Source organism: Chenopodium album, chromosome 19 (genome assembly GCF_948465745.1).
Source record: "Chenopodium album chromosome 19, dcCheAlbu1.1, whole genome shotgun sequence".
Classification (NCBI taxonomy): domain Eukaryota; kingdom Viridiplantae; phylum Streptophyta; class Magnoliopsida; order Caryophyllales; family Amaranthaceae; genus Chenopodium; species Chenopodium album.
The window spans coordinates 36,636,734-36,654,797 of record NC_137852.1 but is presented as its reverse complement, the minus strand read 5'-3'; the positions used below and the strand labels follow the sequence as shown (position 1 = coordinate 36,654,797).

The following is an 18,064-nucleotide window of genomic DNA, read 5'->3' as shown; positions in this document are numbered from 1 at the left end:
CATACATTTCATTTGATAATCAACGATTAACAATGGAGGCGCAACTTGCTTAGAGGTTGGAGAAGGCAGTTGCTTGATTGGAGGCGATTTCCGCTTCTTTATCTTCATCTACAAGCGTCGATTTTATCGGCAAAGATGCGATGGTGGTCGGGAAACGAAAATGGGGAAAGGGAAGGGGTAGGGTGCGTAGGTGGGGGAAATTAAAGGGAGGTGGGGTTGGGGTCGCCGGCGCCGGGCGATTCTCTGGGACACCGGACGCCGGCAAGGGGTGGGTTGGGGGACGACGGTGGTGCCGCGGTGTTGGGGCTGGGGTGGCTGGCGTAGTTTTAGGTTTTTTTATTTTTTTTATGTTTTTTAAACAAATAAAATAGTGACACGTGTCACTATGGACCACACTTAACGACATTTTTTGACGGAAAACGTTATGTGGTGGTAATAACCATTATTTGGAAATTGTGTCGTGTTAAAATCATTTTTTTGGGGAGGTGATAAAACCATTTTCGGGTTTTTGTGAGGTGTTAAAATCTAAAATAACCTTTTATTTACTTTTAGAATATTTCAGTTTACTTTAAAGTCATTTTTATTTACTTTAAATTCTTTTTTCATTTACTATAGAGACCATAAAACTATTTTTTTTTTATTCACTCTACTTTTGAGATTTTTAATTAATTTTTAAAATATTTCAATTGAGCGAGCCCTAGTTGCTCACCGTTAGAAACAAGCTCGTTTCTCACAATGGTATTTTTGAAACTATTTTGATATTTTTCACTTACTGAGATGCTGAGTCGGAATTCGTGGGAACAACTTATGTGTCAAATTACTTGAACAATGGCGTTACAAGAAAACGAAATAACAGAATTAGCTCAGCTCCTCACCTCTTTCAGTGCTTGAACTCCTTTATATCAACTGCGCTCTGTACTCTATTGATCTTCCTGCCAGATGACACAATGGAGACTTCAAGTTGTCGGAAATCCGTTGAAGCTAACACGTTAGTGTAGACAGCCATTTGTGTCTCCCCAAAACCAAACCCAGTGATGAAAGCCTTTCACGTTGTGTTATTATCGAATTAGGTGAAAGTGATTGAAAGTCAAGTATTGCGGTTTAGTTTTAATTAAATTCTTTTCTCTCTGTTTTTGAAAATGACTTTATTTATTTGAAAATAGTCGAACCAGTTTAGTTTGGTCCGTAATTAAGGTCCAATAATAGTGTAGATGGATGGGGCTCGAAGAAACCTTTCCAACGATATATTATAAGCCCGATTCCGATGAATATTGAGGAAGTTATGGCCAAAATACTAAACTGGGCCTGGTTAATTATTTTAATACGGCCCAATGATCTAGAGGAGGGCCCAATATTAATTATTATTCCTAAAATTATTAGGATTAATTATAGTTTTCTAGAAGTTTCTAGAAAGTTCTTTTTAATTCTAATATTATTAGATTTAATAATTAATTATCTTTAATAGATTTTTATTTGGAATAAAATATTATTTTGTTATCTTAAAAATATATATTTTATCTTCTGTACGGATTCCGTAGATCAAGTTGATTAAAGATCGGATTCCGCGTGAAGGAAAAACGCGCTAATACAGGTTGTCACCAAACGACAAGTCTGTCGCCGCGCGACAGACCCTGTCGCCTCGCGACAGACAGAGTTAATTCCTGGCGACAGCATGGAGTTTTATTCCTTATCAAATTCTATGATTTTTCCGGATTATTTTCATTATAAATAGCGTCTGAATCCCTGTTTTCAGAATCATGAATTCACATTCAATTATTCCTTAATTCTCTCTTTTCTCTCTTGAGCAATATATGCTTTCTTTCTCCCTCTTTTTCTAAAACTAGCTTTTTACTCACAATAGTCCGCATTCACTAGATCTAGAATCTCTTAGCCAAGTTCGAAATTGCCTTCGCCCTAGACGTGAAAGGTTTGATAATTTCTGAGGGTTTGGTCCAAAACTAGTCAAAACTTTATTTAATTTGATTTCAATTTAATTCTTTAATTGTTCTTTATTTATTTTCATTGAAGTTTACTAACTTGTGTATTTTGTTATTAGAAAGAGGTACGAGGCTTCAAAGTATGTAATCTTATTACTCTCTTTCAATGTAGATTGCATGCTTATTATTGTTTCATGATTCCTAGTATCATGTTAGGATGTTTAATATTCCTAGTATCATGTTAGGATGTTATTTTATGCTTTCTAGTATCATGTTTAGGATGCCTCTTATCTTTCTAATAGCATGTTAGTACCATGTTAGGTTTAAAGCTTTGATCTTTATTGCTTAGTGACATGCTAGGATTTGTTATTAATCTTGTTAGTATCATGCCTAGGATCTTGCTATTATTAAAGCTTTATTATTAACATGATGATTATTATTGTTATTATGATTATTTATTATTTATCATTATGTTGCTTGATTTATATTTTATATTGTTATTGCTTGATCACGCCTTTTATGCAGGTTTAAAGGGAATTTGTACTTGAAATCACGCTTAATAAGATAATTAATAATTTGGTTTAGGCTAATGTGATTTTAACTCAAGTGATCGCCAATAATAGATTTGTTTGTGCATTAATATTCAACCAACATAGATAAACAGGTTAGGATCAATATAATGTTTGTATGTTATTCGAAAAGCGCACATGAATACGAGCAGAACAAAGTAGAGGCCTATTTTATAGGGCGGGTCCTTTCTTTTGTAGATTGGATTCGTATCCTCATCCCCGGACCCTATTTGGTTCAAGACCTTATGGAGTAGTTGATGGTCCTTTTGGATTGTCTTTTGGGTTTACAAGTTCCTAAAACTTGTTGGCGACTCTTTTTGCTCTTTGTCTTTCCCTTTGGAACGCCACCGTACTTTAGTGTATGATCACAGTGGGGTTCAAGTTTGGGGTTATCATAATGCTTGAAATATTCCCTACAGTTTTTGGCGACTCCACTGGGGAGGATTTCTATTTATATTCCTGAAATTTATTTAATTTTGGCAATTATTTAGAATGAGCGGATGAGACTCGAAAAATTCTAAGTATTTCATGTGCGTGATTTGATTAACATTATTGTCATATGCATTAAAAGGTCCTCATGGGAGTAGGAAAAGATGATGCGAAATCTGGAAAATTCGAAGAACACAGAAACTTGCCAAGGCATGTAGGAACTGTAGGAGTTTATAGGTACTACGCAGCGGAAATAACATGAATCATATTCATACAGTACCTAATCCAAGGATCTAATGCATAACACATAAAGAACAAATAATTGTACCTTTGAAGCGTGATTCCACGTGCGATCGAGCAAGAACAAGGGGAGATAAAGAACCTCAAGCGTGATTCCTCTACTTGGTCCACGGGCACAGATTAAGACCTCCACTAATGCTAGTTAGTTGCAATTGAAACCTTCAATTGACCTTCTATGGAGAAGAGCGACATACTAACCATGAACCACCACACGCGCCACCAAGGGGTGGCCGGCCGTGAGTCCAAAGGGGAGGAAAGGGAGCCGTGATTTAGGAGAGGATTAGGGTTTTGGGATTGGTTGCCTTGATGTCAAAATTCACAGTGTGTGAATTATGACTACTTACTACAAACCCTAGGCATGGATCTTATTTATAGATCTCATCTCTAAATAAGAGCCCATGCCAAAAGCCCAAAACCTAATTCCAATCTAACTATGCTAGCCCAATCCAATTCATGATTAATTAATTGCTCATGAGGCCCATTAATGGGCCTCTTACTTGCTTAACCCAATACCCTTGTGTGTGACCAATATAGGATCCATTCTAAAGGGCTTTGGACCATTTAACTAGCCCAAAGATCATCTCTCATAGTCTAGCAACAGAGGATGACGCCCCAATAGAATAAACTTATTATCTCCATAATAGTGATCCTTGATATATCTAGTAATTGCACTTATCGAAGACATAATTCCTTCAATCTCCCACTTGTCTGAGACAAGTGCGCGATATTCAAATTCCTTAAGTCAATGTGTGTCGATTTGATAATATGATTGCATCTTATGTCGTGATCATATTAATCTACAAATCTTTTTTTGAAATCTAAGTTAGAATTACAAAACAAATGATTACTATGTAATCCATTTGAGCACGGCCATGCATTTTCTGAATTCTCCCTCTTCAAGGGGCCAAGACACATTCCTAATTAAATAGGTAGACTCAATCCAATCTTATGGCAACCAAAGCTCCCACTCAACTTCTGAAATAACCGGGAAACACCCTTTATAATCTCCAGTTATGGGCAGACGTTTGAATGTACCACAGTTATAACATCCATTGAATGAGATCAATGTTCCACTCATGTCAAAGGAATCCACTAATATATCCGGAAGCTCTATACTTGAACTTCAAAGTAGGTCTATAGTTCGATCATGCATATCCATGTGATTGACCGAGCATCACTACGCTCCTATAGCCCATGAAACTGCGCTATCCAATCAATCTTAACATGCTAGTTCATTATTGGAAATCATTTATGTCCAGTTTAATGATTCCGAACTAGGAACTTAAATAATATATGAATTTTGTTCACCTGTGGGGTTTCATTCAAAAGGTCATCAACCCAGTGAGCCCATCAATTCATAATTATTTTGGACATTTTATTTAATCTTGAAACCACGATTAAATAAGATTGAAACTTTGTTTCAATTGATAAACATAATTCTGCAAGCTAATGTATTTACTTTTGTAATATGCTTTCTCAAAACATACACAACTAAAATTACATAACTTGCTTCAATCCAAAAACCTTAGTATGACTCTCATACCTTGGTCATGGAAGGGGTTTAGTAAGTAGAGTTCATGAGACATTCTCATAAACATGAACTTTGCAATTTCTAAATCTTATAATCATTTTCATCTCCATACACTAAGAATTTTCCTTCGCCCTTTCGCAAAGAACTTAGGAATTTCTAATTTGTATTCCAACGTTACATTGGATTTCGATTGAAATCTATCATCACTTGTTCTTTAAAACACGTGAACCAAATAGACGAGTATAGTCCATGATATGCATGATGCATCCTTTGCAAATTGCATAAGGATCATCACTCAAAATCTTAATTTCATCAACCTTTCTTAAAGTATTGAATCATTAAGCAATGTGCCATGTTACAAGGGATTGAAACTCTTTTCAATATAATGTTGAACCTAATAAGAATCTTATCAATATAAGCTTCTTAACCAAAACTCAAACATCCTTCGAGACCTATCTATATAGATCTTGAATCCCAAATGTACTCATCATCCTCTTCAAGTTTTTTTCATACAAAATGCATTACCCACCACTTGACTCTTCAAGCAATGAATAATTGCTCTTTATACTAGACCAAGAAGACTTCATAGCTCCCACTAAACATCATGTACATTCAAGAACTTTTCTTCATTTTACGAGAACATCAAACGATTTGATTAACTCACAAAATTAAGAACATTAACTCCCTGATGCTAACTTCAATCCATTATGGATCTTTTATGCATCCCTAGGATTATTGGATCTCCAAACTTTTGATTGTATCATATACAAATCTTATTTCATGAACAATTTCAAGAGAGTGTTTTGAAATCCATCTACCAAATCTCATAAGGTAAAATCACTAAATATCTTTAATAGGTCTTTGCAACATGTAAAGGTTTCATCGTAATCATAGTCATACTATGAATTAGTTGAATCCTTTAACAAGTCTTTGCTTAAGTTAGAAAACATTTTTCTTTCTTGTATGTTTTGCTTATATTGGGTTTCACCCAACTTAGGCAAATTATTCAAGTGTCATACGATTGCTTACAGACTTAGAATCTATTTCAGATTTCATGGTTTTAAACCACTTGGAGTTATAACTTGTCAAATCATCTTTATTACTTTCATAATCATAATGTTCCAAAATAAATATTTTAGAACTCTTAGTCAATATGAAATCATATTTCTTTGGCTAAGTTTTACGTATGCTAGTCATCATTGTGGGTTTTTATGCAACAATTGAAACTCATACAACAACTTTGTTTAGCTTTCAATGAGAAACGACAATAGAGGATTTGTACTTGGAATGTACTACCTTCAACACATGGTTATTAATCCCATTATACTTAATGAGACCACGCGTTTTCATTCGTAACATGAGGTGAATCATGCTCATATTGTTGCTTTTATTCGATAACTTCTCAAATTTCTTCGAGATTTTCGAAATCACTTTTCTTGAACTCTTTCAAGGCTCTCGAACTTTTCGAGGTTCTTATACTCCCACTTACCTTTTGAGGAGGCATATTTAGCATAGGGTGAACCAATCATGGTTTTGAACCATGTTTGTTTGTTGCTTTTCTCGAACTCTTTTGAGATTTACACTACTCCCACTTGACCTTTTGGAACAATTTCCATAAGGGCACCTACTTGAGCAACAAACATTTTGTGCTAAGTATGGTTGTGTAGTAGTACCCCATGCTTTATATAGGAATCGAACGTGCATCAAACGGTTTAATACATGTTTTATTCCTTGCTTTGTAGAAAAACATTATAAGAACTTTTCTTAACCATATAACATATGAAGCGTTTGCTACATTCTGATTTGACCTATGTAATTTTTGTTTAGTTTTGTAGCTTATCTTAAAAGTATATCCCTTGAACAATGGTTGGAAGATAGGTAATTTACATCCATTATCAAAATATATCTCATATAGATTGATAGCTTCCTTCATAAACACTTCACAAGGTTTTCTTTCGGAGTTTGTTGTAAAACGATTTCACAATTCTTGGATGTTTATCAAGGTCTTGGCTTAAATCACTAGTGGAAAAAATGTTATTTGTAACAGCCTATTTGTAACGGGCAGTAGTTTGCCAGTTACAATAAACCTATTCGTAACGGGCATAATAATTGCCCGTTACATTAAAGTAGCACAATGGTACGGAAAAGAGTATTCGTAACGGGAAAATGATGTCCGTTACAAAAATCATATTATTCGTAACGGACAGCGTTTTGCCCGATACAAATAAGTTGGGATTCGTAACGTGCATCAATTGCCCGATACGAATAGGTTTAATACTTAAAAACCCTAAAGCGCCTAACTTCTTTTCACTTCACCTAACGTGCAGCCGTCTCATACTCTCTCTCCTCTCTCCTACCCTCCCTTCTCGGATCCTTCTTTCAATGGAGATTTTTTCTTACTTAACTTTCTCTTCTACTTCTCCTTACCTCCATTTTTCTTTCTCGTTGCTCCATTGATGAACCTCCCTTCAATTTCCCCTTTTTTTATTTTTGATTTGATTTCATTTTTTTTTGTGTGTGTTTTTCGATTTGATTTTGTTATTTTATTGTTTGGGGTTGATTAGGTGAGAAGCGAAGAAGGATTAAGGATTTGAGCTCGATTTTGTAGATCGAAGAGGTTTAATTTGCGATTATCCGGCACCGATAAGGCGATTATCCGCCAGATCTCTGCAAAGCGGCGGCAGCGATACTTCTCCTCAGGTTTTGCCTCTTTCCCTCTCCTCTTTTTCTTGCATTCATGTCTACTTTTTTTAAAATTTTTTTGTTTGATGAATTAGGGTTTAAGTTGGTTACAGATCTTGAATTTCGTCTTTTAATTTATCGTATTTTGGATGATTATTTCTTGTTGGTGTTTCGATCTGTTTACGGAATTAGTTAATCGATGATTTATGGGTTTTGTCAAGAATGGATTGTATACAATTTTGTAGCTCGAGGGGCGGTTATATTGGCTGAGCACACCACCCGACCTAGCAACTTACCGAGCATTGCTGCTCGATGGCTCGAGAATCTCCCTGCTGATCCTCACGAGAAGTTCACCTTGAAATACAATGGCCACATTTTTAATATCCTAGTTGAGGAGGGATATGACCATATGGTAGTCCTAACATTCCAAATCAACATTTATTTGTTAGATTATGCAGAGTATGTTCTGAATAATAGGCTCAAATTGCTAATGCTGTTATGTTTTCTTTTCCAGAAACTGTGGGGACACAACATATTCTATTCGAGTTTCTTGACCGAATCAAACAGGACTTCAAGAAAAGATATGGTCATGGTGAAGGGGATGCTGCCACTGCAAAAATTCTGAGTAAGAAATTTGTGTATGTTTGAAGTCCAAACTGAACATCTAAACACTTAAATTATATTTGGTATGTTAAAAGTTATATTTAACTGAATTTTAATTTCTAAACAAACCAAATAAAGGAAATACAGAAGAAAAAGTTTCTTGAAAAAGTATGATTCCTCTAGTAATCACAACTTTTATGTTATTTTTTGCGGTATCATGAGCAGGCCTATAATGAAGTAGAATATGCAATGGGTTGTTGATCATGCTGAAGAAATTGGTAGGGTAGCAAAAGTGAAAGCTCAAATTTCCGAGACTATTGAAGGAATTGGAGTTGAACAATTGCAATGTTTTGAGTTTAACGTTTGTCTGGTTAATTGCTTTGTATTCTAGATTATTGAGAGAGGGGAGCAAATAAACACTCTTGTAGACAAGGCTGAGGCACTACATGATTCGGTAATTCATCTGAAACACATACCGCCTTTTCTTAGAAGGATTGTGCAATTGCTAATATATGTATACAAAATTGTATACAAAATGTGCTCATGAAATGGAATTTGATTATTGTGGATTTTATTGACTTTAAACTGCTGTATAGAAGTATTATATTGAATTTTTTGGTTTGAGGAATGTTTTTAGTATGAATTTTTTAATGTGACTTGATATTCTGATATTAATTTATATGAATTGATTTAAAGTAGTATACCCTTATCCTTGTAGATATTTTAAAAGCCTTTGATTCTTATGTTTGTTACTCTAGCAAGATCTTAGTTTGACAGATTTGGTGTGACTAAAAATATTGTTTATAGGAGGGGCATGATTTATACACTTGTACTCCAAATTCTACTGTCTTGCATCAAATTGAGAGCTGACTTGGTATTGAATTGATTAGTCTTGGGCTTAGCTTCTGGTATCCCTTACTTTTTAAACTTAAACAAATCATGCAGGTAGTTTGTGCAGCATTTGCACTCCTCACTCTCACCAAAATAGAGTGACAGGGCAGAAAATATGTGACCAAGAAACTGCATTTATGTTGTTATGGTGAAACATTGTTGCTATAGCTGGTTGTTATTTCATGATAATTGGGGTCAATGTCTTCGTTCAGAAATTACGGTTGGAATGTCTATCTTTGTTGCATCTGTCTTTAGCTATTTCTCAGTGGCCTGATATTAATCTGTCTTTCTCTTTCTGTCCCGATTCTTCTAAAAAATTCTTTGAGTATGTACTTGGACAAACATTGATTTCCTATTGTTAAATTGATTATAATTTGACAAGATTAATTACTAGTATTTGACTATGCACTAGACTGTGCTCTATTAAAAGACTTAGCTTTCCTATTAAACCTTTCACTCACATTGTCCATTGCAACCCCTTTTAACAGAAGAACTATGAATACAGAGGCTTGTTTTCTCTTTTTGCTCCTTATTATTCCATGAGTTCTTGCCATCAATTATATGGTTGATAAAGTCCAGATTATGTCGAAGATCTAATATCAATACTTTAAATTATTTCATGATTTTTAAGTTTGAGATTTCAAATTATATGTTTGTTGATAATTTTTCTGTATTTTCAAGATAATCTGACCCCAATTTGATGAGCAGATTTTGTTTATATTTGATAAGTTTTTTCTAGGATCATATTTCAAAATTTTGTATATTCTTTATTTATTTGAATTTTTTTAGATCCCCAATTCTTGAATCTTGATTATTGCTGACGAAAAATTTGAATTTCAGTTGGTCTTTGATGAATTTGATTCTTCTTGCCATTTATGAATTGGGTTTTTGATGAATATTATCATTTTCTTAATTTTAATGATGTTATTTAATTTACAAGTTTGATGAATTGGGTTCATCTGATCAAAATCATGGAAGAGCTACTAAAAAAGATTAATCTTTATAGAAATGTAGAGGGTTGTTTCTGTATATTCTGGTCATCTTAACTGCTGGCAATTATTGCATTTATTAATGATTATTGCAGGTTTTCAGTTGGAGAGTTGGAGATTATGCTGATACACACAGAAAGTATGGTTGATGTAGTTGATATGGTTGGTTGATCACTATTATGGAATACAAGACTCGTACTAAGTTTCAAGACTACGGAATATTTCCTATTATGTAAATCTTAGATTTTCAGGAAAATAATTTTGTTTTCAGTGTTGTAGGATTTTTTTTACTCCGTATTAGCTTTTTGGCCAAATGTACTCGGGAATAATAAAATTTTTGGAATAAATAAAAAGTTAATATTGAGTGACAGATTCCTACAAAAAAAAAAGAAAATTTAGAAAAAATGAAAGATGCAGTAGAAGGCTGACAGCCCAGCTAAAACATGCTGGGATTTTTTTTTTAATTTCGACAAAATGTATTCGTAACGGGCAGCTGAAATGTCCGTTACAAATAACGGGCTATTCGTAACGGGCAGTGCATATGACCGTTACAAATAGCCCGTTATTTGTAACGGGCATTTCAGCTGCCCGTTACGAATAGCCCGTTATTTGTAACGGGCATTTCAGCTGCCCGTTACGAATAGCCCGTTATTTGTAACGGGCATTTCAGCTGCCCGTTACGAATAACCTATTATTTGTAACGGACAATTGCCCGTTACGAATAACATATTTAATCGTAACGGCCGTATACGTAACGGCCGTTGCCCGTTACGAAAAGCCTGTTTTTGCCCGTTACGAATAGCTCTTTTTCCACTAGTGAATTCTCATTATTACGATCATATTGCAATATTTTGAATGTGTTTCCAAGTACATGTCTTGACTTAAATCTTCACAATTACAGTCATATTGTAGTGTAATCATTAACTTGTCAAGTTGATACTGAACTTCATACTGAACATTTTGAATATTTCAAAATTTTCACCCTTGTGTTTCAACTAAGCACAAGTAGTGATCATATCACAAATGAAGTTTCATTGTCGTCTCTAACCTTTGAACCTTTGGTTTTCTTACATCGATATGTATTCGACCTTGAGTTCTCATCATCATTTCTCTAAATGGTGACTTAGTCAAAATTTCAAATTAGAATGATGATCACATATATCAATGGATTCATAATCCAATGATATTGAAAGTCCATCCCTTTGGATCTTCCGCATGCAATTTTCATTTTCATTTGAATTAATTAACATATTAGAGACAATTTATATATATATAGAAATTGTTTAATTATTTCTATCATATAGAATTTTAAACCTATTTAGCAATTCAAAACACATTATGGCTCAAAGAAGCATAGAATAACATTTATTCCACGTTTTTGAATCTTCGATGCTTAGTCAATACTAACATTGAATGGTGTTTTGATAATGGCAAGAATGAATAACATTTATTTAATTCTAGCCAATTATTAGTGATGAAATACTGGTTCTACTTGTAAAGTTGCAACTTTTGCTTCCAAACTTGTAGATTCTATTTGTGTAGTAGCAACATTTGCTTCTAAACTTGTAGATGTATTTCTCCTTTAGCAATAACTTCTTCCTTTAGTTCAATCACATTGTGCAATGAGTGATCTAAACAAAACATCATATGTCCAAGAAGTAGCAATATGCCAAATCAATTTCTATAATATAATTCTTAAATTGGAACATTTCCATTCTTTTACCTTCCAACTATTATGAGGTAGTTTCTAATCAATTGGAATTGATCCTTTTAATTTGAAACATTTGTTGTTTATAACAACTTTTAGCATGTAAGTAGTTCTAGGTTTGAGAATGTAGGGAATATTTCAAGCATTATGATAACCCCAAACTTGAACCCCACTGTGATCATACACTAAAGTACGGTGGCGCTCTAAAGGGAAAGACAAAGAGCAAAAAGAGTCGCCAACAAGTTTTAGGAACTTGTAAACCCAAAAGACAATCCAAAAGGACCATCAACTACTCCATAAGGTCTTGAACAAAACAGGGTCCGGGGATGAGGGTACGAATCCAATCTACAAAAGAAAGGACCCGCTCTATAAAATAGGCATCTACTTTGTTCTGCTCGTATTCATGTGCGCTTTTCGAATAACATACAAACATTATATTAAACCTACCCTGTTTATCTATGTTGGTTGAATATTAATGCACAAATAATACTATTATTGGCAATCACTTGAATTAAAATCACATTAGCCTAAACCAAATTAATAATTATCTTATTAAGCGTGATTTCAAGTACAAATTCCCTTTAAACCTGCATAAAAGGCGTGATCAAGCAATAACAATATAATCAAGCAACATAAATAATAAACAATAAATAATAATAATAATCATAGCATGATAAGGCATAATAAAGCTTAATAATAATGGCAAGATCTTAGGCATGATACTAACAAGATTAATAACAAATCCTAGCATGTCACTAACCAATAAAAATCAAAGCTTTAAACCTAACATGGTACTAACATGATATTAGAAAGGATTAAAGGCACCCTAAACATGATACTATAAAGCATAAATTGACATCCTAACATGATACTAGAAAGCATTAAAAGCATCCTAACATGATACTAGAAAGCAATAAAAGCATCCTAATATGATACTAGGAATCATAAAACAATAATAAGCATGCTTTCTACATTGTGAAAGAAATAGAGAGTAAGCTAATCTACTTACTTTGAAGCCTCGTACCTCTTTCTAATAACAAAATACACAAGTTAGTAAACTTCAATGAAAATAATAAAGAATAATTAAAGAACTAAATTGAAATCAAGTTAAATAAAGTTTTGACTAGTTTTGGACCAAACCCTCAGAAATTATCAACCTTGCACGTCTAGGGCGAAGGCAACTTCGAACTTGCCTAGATGACTCTAAGTCTAGTGAATGCGGAATATTGTTTGTAAAAAGCTAGTTTAGAAAAAGAGGGAGAAAGAAAGCATATATTGCTCAAGAGAGAATAGAGAGAATTGATAGTGAATGATAGTAATTGATCATCCTGAAAACAGGAATTCGGACGCTATTTATAATGAAAATAGTCCGGAAAATCATAGAATTTGATAAGGAATAAAACTCCACGCTGTCGCCAGGAACTAACTCTGTCACGCCGCGACAGACTTGTCGTTTGGCGACAGCCTGTATTAGCGCGTTTTTCTTCACGCGGAATCCGATCTTTAATCAACTTGATCTACGGAATCCGTACAGAAGATAAAATACATATTTTTAAGATAACAAAACAATATTTTATTCCAAATAAAAATCTTTTAAAGATAATTAATTATTAAATTTAACAATATTAGAATTAAAAGGAACTTTCTGGAAACTTCTAGAAAACTATAATTAATCCTAATAATTTTAGGAATAATAATTAATATTGGGCCCTCCTCTAGATCATTGGGCCGTATTAAAATAATTAACCAGGCCCAGTTTAGTATTTTGGCCATAACTTCCTCAATATTCATCGGAATTGGGCTTATAATATATCGTTGGAAAGGTCTCTTCGAGCCCTATCCATATACACTATTATTGGACCTTAATTATGGACCAAACTAAACTGGTTTGGCTATTTTCAAAATCAGAGAGAAAAGAATTTAATAAAAACTAAACCGCAACACTCGGCTTTCAAATCACTTTCACCTAATTCGATAATGACACAACGTGCAAGGCATTCATCACTGGGTTTGGTTTTGGGGAGACACAAATGGGTGTCTACAGAAGCCCCCACTTTGACTGAGTTTGAAGAAACGCGTATCTTGCACCGTCGAGCACACGTCTCTGAGAGTAACCGTTTTGCTGTTGCTTCTTATGTTATTCGTGACAACCTCCACAGTGCTTCGTGAACGCCATCGTTGAAGATAACCATATGTCGTCGCCTTCAATATTCTTGGTGACAATCCTCCACAGTATTTTGGGAACATCGTCGAAAATAACTGTATGTCGTCATCTTCTGGGTGTGGCCATATGTCGCCACGGCAGTATGTCGCCGCTATAGACAATCTCTTCTTTACCTGGAGGGACCGTCGAAGGTGGCCTTACTTCGCCATCTCCATTATTTGTGACACTACCTCGTCACGACCGTGCTTCGCCGCTAGACAACTCCTCTTTATGTTGAGACATTGCCAAAGAATCATTTTACCTATTGACCCTTAATACCGTTATTCATCATTGTTTTTATATTTGTGCCAGTACTTTGGTGCTTTTGCCTTTGTAAACCATTACTTTGGTGTATCTATTGAACCAATATTTCGGTGCCTTATTTGTTGAACCATTATTTCGGTGCCTTATTTGTTGAACCATTATTTCGGTGCCTTATTATGAGCCAATACTTAGGCGCTTTAAGCTAAAGTGAGACGATCTTTCATCAAGTTGATCACTTAGTGCATTTTGATCAAGCTGACTAAATCATGTCAATTACTTAAAGGGGCTAACTGGCGTACCAAGGAACCCAAATTACTAAACTGGACTCACAAAATTATAAGGAGGGGCCCAGTACTCTGTCGCCGCTCCAGCGTTGACCATAAACGTTTGTCACGAGACTTTGGTTCTATCGCCGCGCGACAGAGTCTGTCGCCTCGCGACAATTCTGTCGTCTGGAGACAGAATCGGGGTTTTAAAAACCCGTCATCTTCTTCATTTTCGCTGCTGCTCTGCTTCTCATTTTCTCGCAAAAAAATTCAATTCACTCGTTCTTGCTCATTTCTCAACCAAATTCGCTCAAACTTGTTGCAAATCGAAGCTTTTCTCATCTATTTTCCCGATCTATGTAAGTTTGGCTCAAACTCTACTCGGTTTTTGACGAATTGTCCGTTCTTGTTCGCGTATTTTTCGAAAATTCGAAAATGCTTTTGCTTAATTTGCTTTGTTTGTCGAATTTTATGCCTTGAATTTGTTTAATTATGCTTATACATTGCCTTGGGAGTATTTTGAGACTTGTTTGACTCAATTTGGTGAAGAAATGAAGGATTCACCATTGTTGGACTTCTTAAGGTCGTGAAGGACAATGTGGGTCGTTCTTTGCATTTTTACTGCTTTTACTTGTACAATTTGTCACAATATTCATCATATGTTTGCAAGAAATTGTTTATTTGCTTAAAGAACACTTCCATGCTTGTTTGAAATTTTGCTCTGTTTTAGTACTACGTACTATGTTTTTTTGAACATAGTATCATGCGGCCTAGGCGAACTTTAGATACTGTAGAGACTTAAGCTTAATTACTTTTACATACTTTAGCATGGCTAGACGACGTGGTTCCGGTTCTCGGTCGAGGGACACGCGTCGAGAGGACGAGCCCACCAGCGAGGGCGAGGACGTGCCTTCTACTTCCAGGCTGGGTCTCATGCCTGATTGGGACGAGCGCACCCTGTTTCACGCGCCGGTGCACCATTTGTCAGAGCGGATCCGACGAGGTCTAGCGAGTGGGAGGACCCGTAGCCATGGCTCGGGTAATTCCACCATCATTTCTCTGTACGACAACTTCATCTGCCGCGATGAGGGGCTTCGTCGCCTTTGGGAGTCATGTGGATTGACTCCCCTGCTGCAGGCCACCCGGGCCATGTTTTCATACGATGGGGGTAACCTCGTCGTTTGGGCTTTGGTGGAGTTCTTTTGGGATACCACCAACACTTTTCACTTTCCCTGGGGTGAGATGACAGTCACTCCAGCTGACTTTAGTCTCATCACGGGGCTAGAGTTCCAGTCTGCTCCCCTGCCTTTCGATGCCGGCGTCACTGTTTATTCGCCGGAGGTTTTGGAGTTATTGGGGCCGATCGTTATTCGGGCCCAGGCTGAGGCTCAGTCGGGACAGCTGAGTTCCCGATGCATTCGTCGCTGCACGCTGGCTGCAGCCTTTGAGGATGATGCGACTACCCGAGAGCAGCGGGTGCGCATCTTTGTGCTGATTCTGTTATCAGGGACGTTTTCCCCTGATCAAGGTAGTTTAGTACTACTATACTACCTGTCTGCTGTTCGCGACCTCCAGTTGGTCGGGACATATGACTGGGCCAGCATGGCCTATGCTGATTTTCTACTGGGCTTGCGGCGCTCCTGTCGTCACAAGGCCCTGTCTGGAGAGATTGCCCTTTCCAGTTTCTGGAGGGTCGTAGAGGTATATCTCTTTTTTCCTATTTAGGTTTTAACTCTAGATTTAGAAGCACAATCTTTACTGGTTTTTATTTTTTGTATAGATCTGGTTCTACGAGTACTTCCCTTCTCTCGCGCCTGCGAGGCCTTCTCCTCGCGTTCTCCCCATTGCTGCTAGTTGGGGAGGCCGCAGAGGTCCGCCGGAGGTGCTACGCCTTCGAGAGATGATCCTCACGGTAGGTTTTTCCTTTTTAAATTCGTACTTTCTCTTTTATCACCTTTTGGCATTAGTATCTTACTTAGTAATGTTTCAGGAGCCTTGCCCGGTTTATCGACCTTGGGCTGCTTTCCCTATCTCTGCGCTGGCGGCACAGTATACAGCTGAGCGTCGTTACTTTCTGGGGACGTACGACGCGGTGGTTTACCTGGGGGAGAGAGTAGCCATCCAGCACTCCTCAGATACCTTTGTCGTTCCCGCTCCTCCACCTCGGCATATGTTCCACGATGCCTTACAGCGGGATCGTGCTGGTGGGCCTGCCCGGGGCACTCCTTGGCGGTCTTATGTTCTCCTTGAGCAGAGCTACGAGGAGGACCTACTACCGTTACTGGCGCCGGCTCCTGTCCTTTCTGAGGAGGCAGCGGTATGTTTTCATTTATTTAACTTGTCTTTCTTTAGGTAGCCCCCAAGTATCTTTCTAATCTTTTCATTCTTAGCAGGCTGGTCCTAGGGAGTTCATCCCTCCGAGGATGTCTATACGCTACCAGGGCACGTATGGGCCGATCGAGGAGCTTATTCCGCCAGCTCCAGAGGGAGAGCAGTTTGTGGAGCGGTCTATTCCTCGTCACCAGACTCGGGTAAGTAGTTTTTCCATACCATCCTTATGTTGGCTTTATAATTGTTATTGACTTTGATTACTTTGGCAGTTCTCTCGTGAGGTGGTGACGGCTATGGCCAGGTGCATAGACGCCTTTCGCAGCCAGCTTGTGAGGTTGCGGAACCGTGCTACCTGTCGTAGCAATGACGCTGAGGAGGTATTACTTTTGCTTTTATTACTTTTGACTTTATTTTCGTTGCATCTGCTAACTTGATTTACTTTTGCAGGGGCAGCCTATTCCTTCTCCACGCACTCGATCAAGGCCCGAGCCTAGGAGGGAGACTACTAGGTCCGACTCGAGGCGTCGCCGGACTACTTCCGGTGGTCGAGGTGGTCGTTCTGAGGCCGCTGCTGTAGAGGATTCGGCGTCATCACCTAAGGACGTTCCGACCGGGCCGACCGTTCGAGGTGGGATGGGTGGTGGGACATACGAGTTTGGCTCGTCGTCGCAGCAGCCTTTGCAGCCCCAGCCTCTTTCCGTCGGGTTTCAGGGTGAGGTTAGGTGGCCTGGCTCTGAGCTGCAGTTCGCGCCGCCTGGTGGTTCAGGGGACGATGATGGACATACTCCGCGGAGTAGGACATTTTTCGATACATTCGACATTCCTCGCGACTTGTGACCTCCGGCGCCATAGTTGTTCCTGTGTTTATTTTATTTTTTGACTTTTGTAGGACTTTATCTATTGTATTCATATGACTCATGTACTAGACACTTGTATATATATGCACTTTATTATTTATTAAACATTTTATGTGCCTAATTTATTATTTTATAACGAATGTGTTGTGCATATGAGTGTGTGAGAAGGTGTAATTTTTGCGCTAAATTTTTCCGTCATTTTTAATATTAGTGGAGGGTACTGATTCTCTCCCCCAAAAAAGAAATGAAAAAAAGAACATGAAGGAAGAAGAAATGATAAGCCTAAAATTAATTAAGCTTTAGTATGATATAATGATAATAATAATAATAATAATTATACCACAAGATTTTTAGGCAAGCAGTGTTGTCTCCTGGCGTGATTTTCCATTTGATGCAGGATTGGATCTCTAGGAGTGTTTTAGCGCAAGGGTTCAGGTCCCTTGTCCGCTCGTTAGGGAATTTATCTCTCACTACTTCGGTAGCTTCTGATTCATGCTATCTACA

The 18,064-nt window shown here is 37.1% G+C and overlaps 1 long non-coding RNA gene across 2 annotated transcripts; it reads left to right on the top strand.

Annotated features, from left to right (window-relative positions):
* Nucleotides 1-7,099: 7,099 nt before the first annotated feature.
* Nucleotides 7,100-10,295, top strand: LOC145595541 (uncharacterized). Of its 2 annotated transcripts, none has more exons than XR_014102976.1 (5): nucleotides 7,100-7,466; nucleotides 7,694-7,860; nucleotides 7,963-8,073; nucleotides 8,443-8,505; nucleotides 10,027-10,295. It is a non-coding gene; the product is annotated as an uncharacterized LOC145595541 (long non-coding RNA). The 2 variants fall into 2 exon arrangements; XR_014102977.1 differs by having other exon boundaries at nucleotides 8,277-8,505.
* Nucleotides 10,296-18,064: the final 7,769 nt, after the last annotated feature.